Genomic DNA, 10,916 nt, shown 5'->3' with positions numbered 1-10,916 from the left:
CTTTTTCAACTGGAAAGTGGAAGCAGCCATAGAAAATGCAAAACTCACTAAGAATGATTGCTTTTATTTTTTCCCAAAACTGACATGCTACCATTTGCTGTCCCTTACTCTAGGGTTTAAAATGTACAGCTTTAACTTTTCAGTGTCTACTCCTAACTAGCACATCACTTTGCGTGTAATTTAACAAACTTGCATGTGTGCTAAGTCACTTCAGTCATATTTTATTCTTTGCAACCCTATAAACTGTGCCTTCAGGCTCCTCTGTCCACGTGATTCTCCAAGCAAGTATACTGGAGTGAGTTGCATGTGCTCCTCCAGGGGATCTTCCCCAACCAGGGATTGAACTCACATCTCATGTCTCCTGCATTGGCACACAGGTTCTTTACCAATAGTACCACTGGGAAGCCCTTAACAAACTTACTATATTCTATTGAGATAGAATTATGTATTATATAGTATTATTAATATATAGTATTATCAACAATACATTAATATAAATATTATATATTATTATTCTTCCTTAATTATGTATTACTGCCATACTTTTCTGCTTCTATATATTATAAACCTTACAATGTTTGTCATAAATGGCAAATTATTTTTGAACAAAATTTTTAAATAGAAATGTAACTTTTACATTTGCCCATATGCTTACTTATTTTGTTTAGATCTAAAGTTCCACCTGGCATTATTTTTCTTCTATCTTAAGAATTTCCTTTAACAATTTCTTTCATACTGCAGAGCTGTTGTTGACAAATTTTCTCAGCTTTTGTTTTTTAAACCTCGTGCTTATTTGCTTTTAGTTCAGAAAGATAGTTTTACTATGTATAGTGTATTAGGTAGACTATTTTATTTGTTATATTTATATTGCTTGAGCTTCACTGAGCTTCTGAGATTCTGAATAGAGTTCCCACCAAATTTGGACAAAAAAATGTTGATCATTATTTCTTCAAATATCCATTCTCTTCCTCCTGTTTCTCCAATTATGAAATTACTCAATATTATCCCACAAGTAGCTTGCACCAAATTTTCAAGGCTTTTACTTTTTCTTTTCTTCTTTATTCTGCATATTGGATAGTCTATTTCTGGGACTTTATGTTCATTGATGTTTTGATTCTGCAGCAGCTATTTTTATGTAAATCCCATGCAACATATATATATTTTCCCCAAGTAAAATATGGAATAGTAAAGTATTACAAATTCTAACCTATATGAGCTTCATGTCTTCAAATTTTCTCCTTATCATTCTATTTTCTTCTACCATCTTGAACATATGGATCATATTGTATTATATAACTACTGTAATATTATTTTTTTAAATCTGTTTCTGTTGATTGAATTGTTTCTACTGGTACTGGTCATATTTTCTTGTTTGGGGTCCACTTACATGACTTCCAGCCTGTAAAAGGCCTAAATCATTTGTTAAACTTTTCTTGGGTAACAAAGTTATGTGCTGATTTTTTCCAACACCTGTACACTATTGGTTTATGTTTTTTCTAGTTATTTAAATTGAGGCTATAGACAATCATCATAATTGGCAACTTCTTGTTGTTGTTTCAGTGCATTTGGAAAGCTCATTTTTGCTTTCATTGACTATTTAAACAAATTCATAATAAAATGTTGAACTCATAAAATGTTTATTCAACTAATGAAATATTTTCTCAATGACAAAAATATTTTATTTTACTCAAATGTCCACATTTTTCTTAGACATATGCCAAAACACAGTATTTGATTTCCAGGTGTAAAGATAAAATACATAGATTATTAAGTGCAATTAAGTTAGTGGTAGAGTTAAATTATGTAAAAATTTGACATAATTGAGAAATTAATGAAACAAAGCTTTGTAGTTTTACTTTAGGGAGACACGGAAAATTCATTGCAGAAATAATTGCATTTACCATAAATCATTAGCAGCTCAGCAAATATCTCTCTTAAAAGCTTCATTACTTTATCTATTAAGGAAACTGATGAATTGTTTCTATTAACATTCCATATACAGAATGAGATTAACATAAAATCCATGGATTTATCCTCCTGTGTCTGCCTCCTTGTGAGAATGGGTTAGTTCTGGAAATGCAGAATAACATAAAATCATCTATTTTCTGAAATTCTATACTGGCAGTATACTGATTGTACATATCAATACTATTTTACTCATACTGGGAAATGGAAAATGATACATTTCAAAAAACAGTAAAAATTCAGTATCAGTTTCTTTTGAAATACTAAATTATTATTGAAGTCATTACAGTGATCTCAGATACTTATATTATTCCTCCCATGTGCTAAATGTTGTAAAATATTTCCGAAAAATATCTAACTTTGGTGCCTTTCCCTCTTTGGTAATATGTTTCAGGACAAATTTATAACCTTTTACTAGAAAATGTACTTGACCTATTGATTAGAATTTGGGGGAATTTTAAATTAAAACTTACATGAAAATAATCAATGATTTATAAAAGAGTCTGAAAATAGAAGTTGATGATATTACTATTGCTATTACTGCTACCACCACCACAATATATATCATAAGTTTGGGTGGGAGTAACAATCCTTTCTTATTAATTTTGGTTGTTTCTATCCCATAAATAAGAGAATGACTAAGAATTAAGTCACCATGTTAACTATAAAACCAGGTCTTGGTTAATCTGTTGATTATTTCAGGCAAATTACAAACTTATTTAACAAAGAAACTAAGACTTCCTGATAGATGTAATGAAAGCCATGTCTAATTAGTAAGTAGTTACCTCTGTCACTTAAAAGGATGTCTTTTTTTTCCCCATTGATGTTCCCTTCTTTACTAACACTATGAAACAAAGGGATCCATGTCAAAATCAGAACTTGCAGCACTGGTCATACCAGGAACGCTTACTTGCCAATTTATAATGGCAAATATATTTATATAATATATAAAATATATAATTATACATATGTAATATATAACTATATATATATATATGATGTATAGTATAAATATCACATATTTAAAATGTGTGTCATACTAATAGTTAAGAACACATATGTCAATAGTTATTAAGAATAATTTTAGTGAGTATGAGAGCCAAATAAATTGTTGAAGAATGATGCCAGGTATTAACACAAGCTAATGATTGTATATGTGTATCTACAGTACAGCTTACAGATTGAAGAATCTTTTGTCCCTTGTGTTCTATTATTTTATATCAGATCTCTTTGGGAAAACCTGATTACCTTATTTGTTGGTTAAAAAACATGATGCTCAGGGAGACAGTGACTTATCCAAGGACACATGGCCAGTTAGTATATAATGCCATGAAATTTGAGGTAAGTTTTTAAAATTATATTGAAGATATTTTCCAAAAAAATTAAATAAAAGACAAGCAGAATTTGTAGGTCATCACATTAGTTAATTTCTCAAGACATGCAGGTTCTCATTCTGTCTCCCAAACCCTTGAGGCCAGATGTGCTCCACTAGTAAATTTTTAGATTTAGAAAGTAATATAAGGCACATAATGTATTTGATGTAATACTCTCAGTTGGGTCTGAAGCAGCAATGTTCATATTTCTGCAGCAAACATATGAATATTTACAATAAATTTGATCAAATATCCAAATAGTTTCAAGCAATTTGGATCAACTTCTATGTTTAAACAAGTTTTGGTGTCAAACCTACTTAAAAACTCAGTCTCCAGAAATTTTGGATTTTAAAAGTACAAGTGAAAGATTATATACCTGTAATCTCACTAATGTCCTTTGAAGGATAGGTATATGTTTATTTAAGACAACAACATACACAAGCATTTACATTATTTCAACCTAACATGTAGAAACAGGCTGTATCAGGAAATATTAAAAATTTATCCTCTGGTTTTAAAGAATTACCTTTCTTTTGGAATTGAATATGATTTAAAAAAAATAAGTGAGAGGTAACCTTTAGGGAGCAAGGTTACTTGTCAAAAATTAACAATTTAGTGACTTTTTAGATGTTAAGCATTTCTCAGTGTTTATGATTTTTTATTATTTGAGATATAATTAAGTTTTTCTTTAAACAGTACAAAAATAACTTTTCTAATATATCATTTATAATGCAGCATTGTTCTGCAGGTTTGGTAATTTTTCAGAAAGAGAAAGAAGATCTGGGAAAGGATACTGCTGAAGACAGATGAAGGAAAGTAAGAATCCTTTCTATCTGGTAGTGTCTCAGCAAAGAGGTAGAGAAGAAGTGAACTGAGAGCAAACATGAGGTGATGATGCAAAGACATGGAATGTAATTAGTAGATAAAAGAAAACACAGGAGACAAATTGAGGAGTAAGGAGTGTGTGTGCGCACATATGTGGACTTGTGTTTTAGGATTAAGGGAAGAGGCCTGATTTCCTTAGAAAAGGAACTAAGAAAAAAAAGGGAGAAATATGACATATTAGGAGAGGGGGGGTTAGAAAATAGAATTTGGATTTGAAAGAACTAGGCAGAAGGACTAAAAGTAGAAGGAAATAATCCTTTCTTTTCATCTGAAACAAACAAGTTAATTATAAAATTAATTCAGAAGAAGAAATATCTAAATATAGTTAGGCAAATACTGACAAAGAAGAGTGAAATGTCCCTAGCCTTATCAGATATTAAAATATAGAATAAAGACTGCAATTAAAACAGTGGGTGATTTTTGTCAGAACAGGCAGACAGACTATTGTAACACAAGAGAAAGTCTAGAAATAGACACCAATAACATGTATGAATTTAAAATCTGCTAAAAGCAGGATCTAAAAATCAATGGAATGGGGTGTGCATTTTAGTAAATGGTATCACATAACTAAGGGCTTCTCTGGTGGCTCAGGTGGTAAAGAATTCGCCAGCAATTTGGGAGACCTGGGTTCGATCCCTGAGTCAAGAAGATCTGCTGGAGGCGGGCATGGCAACCCACTCCAGTATTCTTGCCTGGAGAATCCCCGTGGACAGAGGAGCCTGGTGTGCTACAGCCCATGAGGTCACAAAGAGTCAGACACAACTGAGCTACTAAGCACAGCACAGCACATTATATAACTCAATGTAGAAAATTATCTTCAGTTCAGTTCAGTCGCTCAATCGTGTCCGACTCTTGATGCGACCCCATGAATCGCGGCACGCCAGGCCTCCCTGTCCATCACCAACTCCCAGAGTTCACTCAGACTCATGTCCATCGAGTCAGTGATGCCATTCAGCCATCTCATCTTCTGTTGTCCCCTTCTCCTCCTGCCCCCAATCCCTCCCAGCATCAGAGTCTTTTCCAATGAGTCAACTCTTCGCATGAAAATTATCTTAGAAAATACAAAAATGTGTTCCCTTGCCTACCAAATATACCAGGATAATTTCCAAATAAATCATATATTTGAATACAAAAGGTGAAACCAAATAAGTAATGAAAGATGTGGAAGAATTCCCCTCTAAAGTGGAAGAAAGACAGCCAAAGCCACCATGGTATCTCATCTGGATTACCGTAATAGTCTCCTAATTCACTGATGTGTGTCTGCCCATGCTCTCTTATTCTTAAATTCTACAACTAGACTGATTCTTTTGAAGTCTAAATTAAACTATACAACTCCTCTCCTCAAAATCCTGTAATATGTCTGTATTCGACAAAAGGTAAAGTCAAAAGAGTTGGACATCTTAGTGACTAAACAACAAGAAAAGGAGAAAACATCTGTATGATGGTCTACAAAGCCTCATATAATCTGATCACCTTTTTACTTCCCTAATTCCATCTCCTCTTTCTCAGTCATTGTTCACAAGGTCACAACTCAACAAGTTCACAAGTTCAACAAGCTCACAACTTGTTACACTAGCCTCTTGCCTGATTTTGAAATACGCTAGGGCTTTAGCATTAGTTACAAAGCCAAATCCAGTCTCTGTACCCTGACACTGAATTAAATCTCAGAGACAGAGTTTGGACTTGGGTTCTGTTTTGGGTTCTGAGGGTGGGGTGTCTAGGACTTTGTGGACTTACTCTTTATTGGTGACTTTAAAGCTTATTAAGGCTGGGTAAGGAACAGGGTAACCCTTAAAGGGACATTACCCTTAATGAGGGTAAGGAACAGGAAAAGCTGCTGGTTATCTAGATTATCCAGGACTTTTTTTTTTTAAATTTTTTATTGGAATACAGTATAGTTGACTTGCAATTCTGATTTATATACACATATATAGCCACTCTTTTTTAGATTCTTTTTCATGTAGGTCATTACAGAATAACGAGTTCCCTGTGCTATACAGTTGGTTCTTATAAGTAATGTATTTTATATATAGTAGTGTGTATATGTCAGTCCCAATCTCCCAATGTATCTTTTCCCTCCTCCGCTTGCTTCCCCCTTGGTAACTGTAAGTTGGTTTTTCGCATCTGTGACTTTCTGTTTTGTTAATAAGTTCATTTGTACCATATTTTTTAGATTCTACATATAAGTGATATTATATGGCATTTGTCTTCCTTTGTCCGATTTACTTCACTCATCATGGTTATCTCTAGGTCCAGGGCATTTTTTAAAGGGACTTTCTTGGGTGGCACAGCCTGGCTCCTTATCTAAGGGTTCTGCCAGTAGCTATGTCATGCAGTTGGCTATATGATTATTCAAAATAGATGCCATGAAAATGGATGCCTTGGCAATCAAAAACTTAACTGCAAATTACAATTAAATGGTTAATGCTAGGCACTTATACCACGTTGCCAATAACATGATGCAATTTTTAAGCAAAAATTAGCACTTTGGAAAACTTGTATCAGCATTCTAGTTTTACTGAAAAAACTGATGAAACTGATTGTGACTTTTTATACTGTAGAATGAAATAGGTCAGTATCAGACATAATCACCACCTTCTTAATGGTCAATACATGAAGGTGCAAAATCATGCATATGTGAGAGACCAATTCAAAGTGAATGGATCACCAGTGGGCTTTAACATAAGAGAAAATAATGAATCCACTGACATAGTTACAGCTTCTACTTTGTAAGCAAACTTTACAAAATTAATAGTTATTTAGTTTTTGTGTCATACCTGAGAAACATATCCATCATCATCTGAAAAGATGGTTAAAACATTCTTTTCTTCCAACTGGACGACAGAATGAAGTAAGCGAATCTTCATTTTCTTCAAGGAAAATAATATATTTCAATAGACTGAATAAAGAACCTCATAAATAAAGTGGCATTGTTTCATATTTTTGAAAATCTATTTTTTGCATATCTCACTGATGTGGAAAGTACAGGTCTTTATATAAAAAATATGCTAACCCATAATAGGTTACTTATTTGCACTTTTAACCAAATACATTCATTCTATCATTTTTAGAATAAATAAATATTTATTCTGTAAGTCAGTGTCAGACTTTATTTTTTGGGGCTCCAAAATCACTGCAGATGATGACTGCAGCCATGAAATTAAAAGACATTTGTTTCTTGGAAGAAAAGGTATGACCAACCCAGACATCATATTAAAGAGCAGAGACATTACTTTGCCAACAAAGGTCCATCTAGTCAAGGCTATGGTTTTTCCAGTGGTCATGTATGGATGTGAGAGTTGGACCATAAAGAAAGCTGAGCACCAAAGAATTGATGCTTTTGAATTGTGGTGTTGGAGAAGACTCTTGAGAGTCCCTTGGACTGCAAGGAGATCCAACCAGTCCATCCTAAAGGAAATCAGTCCTGAATATTCATTGGAAGGACTGATGCTGAAGCTGAAACTCCAATACTTTGGGCACCTGATGCAAAGAACTCACTCATGTGAAAAGACCCTGATGCTGGGAAAGAGTGAAGGCAGGAGAAGGAGATGACAGAGGATGAGATGTTTGGATGACATTACTGACTCAACGGACATGAGTTTGAGTAAACTCTGGGAGTTAGTGATACACAGGGAGACCTGGCGTGCTTGCAGTCCAAGAGGTTGCAAAGAGTCAGACACTACTGAGCGACTGACTTGAATGAGTATTGACTTTTGTAGCTATTCTTTCTTCAGTTTCTGAACAAAAATAATATTCCCAAGATAAATTTTTATCTTGACCTCAAAAAAATTATGCTTAATACATCCATGTGTGGGAGGAAACATTTTGTCAAATTCTGGAAAGCTGCTAATGTGAGGCAATAATCATTTTTCTTATTGAAAATAAATAAGTTTTCTGGTTTCATATGGAGTTTATGTCTGTAACAACTGCCTCTGGACTCATGAATCATGAAAGGTAAAAACAAGAGAACATATGGTGGCTTTTGTATATTTTCTCCAGAGAGTTCATTTTGAAGTTTTTCAGAATTTGTCTTAAAATCTGACAGTATTACTAATTCTAATTTCCATGGAGAAAGAAAAACATCCTCCTTTATACTTCTTTTTAGAAATTAGAGAGGAAAATTGCAAGTAAATTTTGGTGTTGTATATATGTATACATCAGTTCAGTTCAGTCACTCAGTTGTGTCTGACTCTTAGCGACCCCATGGACCACAGCCTACCAGGCTCCTCCGTCCATGGGATCCTCCAGGCAAGAGTACTTGAGTGGGGTGCCATTGCCTTCTCCTAAGAGGAAAGCAAGCATGGAGTAAGTGTGTAAGGGGCTTCCCAAGTGGCTCAGTGGTAAAGAATCTGCCTGCCGATGCAGGAGATGTGGGTTCCATCCGTCTGGAAGACCACTGGGTGAAGGAAATTCCAACCACTCTAGTATTCTTTCCTGGGGAATCCCATGGACAGAGGGCTACAAGAAGATATGACTTAGAGACTAAAAGTCAGATATGACTTAGAGACTAAATGAAACTAAATGACATCACAAGTGGATAAGAACACTATTTTCTGTTGGGTAGCCTACAAAGGCCTTTCTGCTCAGGTATCTTCTTTCACCTATTTATGGACTTATCACATGCTTGTCACACAGTATTTATGGTTAATATTTCTTTATACAACCTAGAGTTCCAGCTCTTCCGTGGATTGCCTGTACCTGTTCACACACATCTGCAATGTTTCCTTCCATAGAGAGGAAACAGCACTGCTGGGTTCTCTTTATTCCAGCTTAGGATAATTATCCTGCTTAAGGCATATATTCAGCTTAGGATAATTATCCTGCTTAAGCTTAGCTCAGGGCTTCCTGGCTCAGCTATTAAAGAATCTTCCTGCAATGCAGGAGACCCCAGTTTGATTCCTGAGTTAGGAAGATTCCCTGGAGAATCCATAGTATACTCACTCAAGTATTCATGAGCTTCCCTGGTGGCCCAGATGGTAACAAATCCTTCTGCAATGAATGCAGGAGACCTCAGTTAGATCCCTGGATTGGGAAGATCCCCTGGAGGAGGGCGTGGCAACCCATTCCAGTATTCTTGCCTGGAAAATCCCCACAGCCAGAGGAGTTTATCAGGCTACATTCCATGGGATCACAAAGAGTCAGACAGGATTGTGCCACTAAGCATAGCACAACACAAGCTTAGCTCTGTTCTTTCCTCCCCTCTTTTTCTTGGGAGCCAGCTTCCAAAAGAGCCGGGGAGGTAGAAAGGCTCTAAACTGTTACTGAGTGACTCGGTCCATATCTAGGATCTGTTACTGGGAAGACCATCAGCCCACATATAGAAGCCACAGAAACGTTGACTTCCTCATTAAAAATGCAATATTTTATTCCCATTTGCTTAACTCACTTCTTTTATTTATTTATTTGAAATCCAATGAGGAAAAGGGAGGTTATTTGAAGCACCATATTTAAGAATTATGAAGAAAGGATAGGGGGAAAAAATTATCTAGAAGAAGACACAGAGATGAATGAGGAAACCATCAAGGAATTTAAACAGCAGTAGCTCATTTGACAAAAGGAGAATCAACCATTGAATTAAACATCTCTGAAATACCGAGTAAAGTGAGGAGATTAAAACTACACACTTGTGGAGCGGCCAACACAGAGTTCCTTTGTGACAGTGGAAGAAATGGTTTTAGTGGATGTGAGAAGCACAAGCTGGCTGGTACGAGATGAGGAGTGAAAGGCTGTGAAGCCTGTGCTGGTGGCACGTGAGGACAACTGCCCCGTAACCACGCAGACACGGAAAGCATCTGTGAAAAGAAAGTGTAAGGGCGCAGGCGCGAGGCTGTTATCGCGAGACCATTAGCGTTGGGGTTAAAGGTCGGGAGACCGTTAGCCTGTTATTTAACGGTCTTCCTGCTCTGCTGATGATCAGCCTAACGGTGGTCCTCTTGGCAGAGTGCAGCAAGATGTGGACCTAGGTCTTATTCTGTGGCCCTCCAGGCCCTTTGGCCTCAGGACCATCGGGTGAGCTGGGGACCCAGAACAGGCTGAGAGGACTGTCTCACAGAACTCTGGAGCCCCCATAAACGCCGGAGCCCCCCTCACCACCACCCACCGCCCAGGTCCAGACCTGGAAGCAGCCGGGAACCTCACCCCCATCCCTGCTCTGGTTCCGGGAGTCCTCAGCAGCTGGAGGATATCACAGGACCATTAAGGTAAGAGCTTCAACCAACTTCTGTGTCTCCATCCAAGTCTCCAAACTTGGTCCAGCTTTAATCAGTTGGCCACCCCCAGGAGATAGCCAGAGGTCAAGGTTCAGGTGCAAGGACCTTGTACATCATTACTTCAGACCCACCTCTATGATTGGGACCTCTCTCAAAGAAGGGTGAGTGTTGTGAGATGGAGATTAACCTGATTGCTATTTGCTGCAAATGATACTCTCCAGTTTAAATGAAAAGCCGAAGGACCAGCCAGCTATGAAGCTCCTCTCTGTCTAATATCTTAAAAAAATGTGTGTAAGACCCTTTGCTGAAAATAGGGAAACAAACCTAAAAGAGCAAACCAGAAAAACAGAGTAGAATCACTGGGGGTGGATCAGGACCTATTTGAATTTCCTGTTATTTCGCTGTAATACTCCTCATCTCTGTAGTTTTTGCCAAGGATTCTTCTTAACTCAATGACCTGTCTTCCTGGACTCACATCCTCCAT

This window comes from Bos taurus, unplaced genomic scaffold (assembly GCF_002263795.3).
Source record: "Bos taurus isolate L1 Dominette 01449 registration number 42190680 breed Hereford unplaced genomic scaffold, ARS-UCD2.0 Leftover_ScbfJmS_1336, whole genome shotgun sequence".
Classification (NCBI taxonomy): domain Eukaryota; kingdom Metazoa; phylum Chordata; class Mammalia; order Artiodactyla; family Bovidae; genus Bos; species Bos taurus.
Note: the sequence above shows the minus strand (reverse complement) of the source record.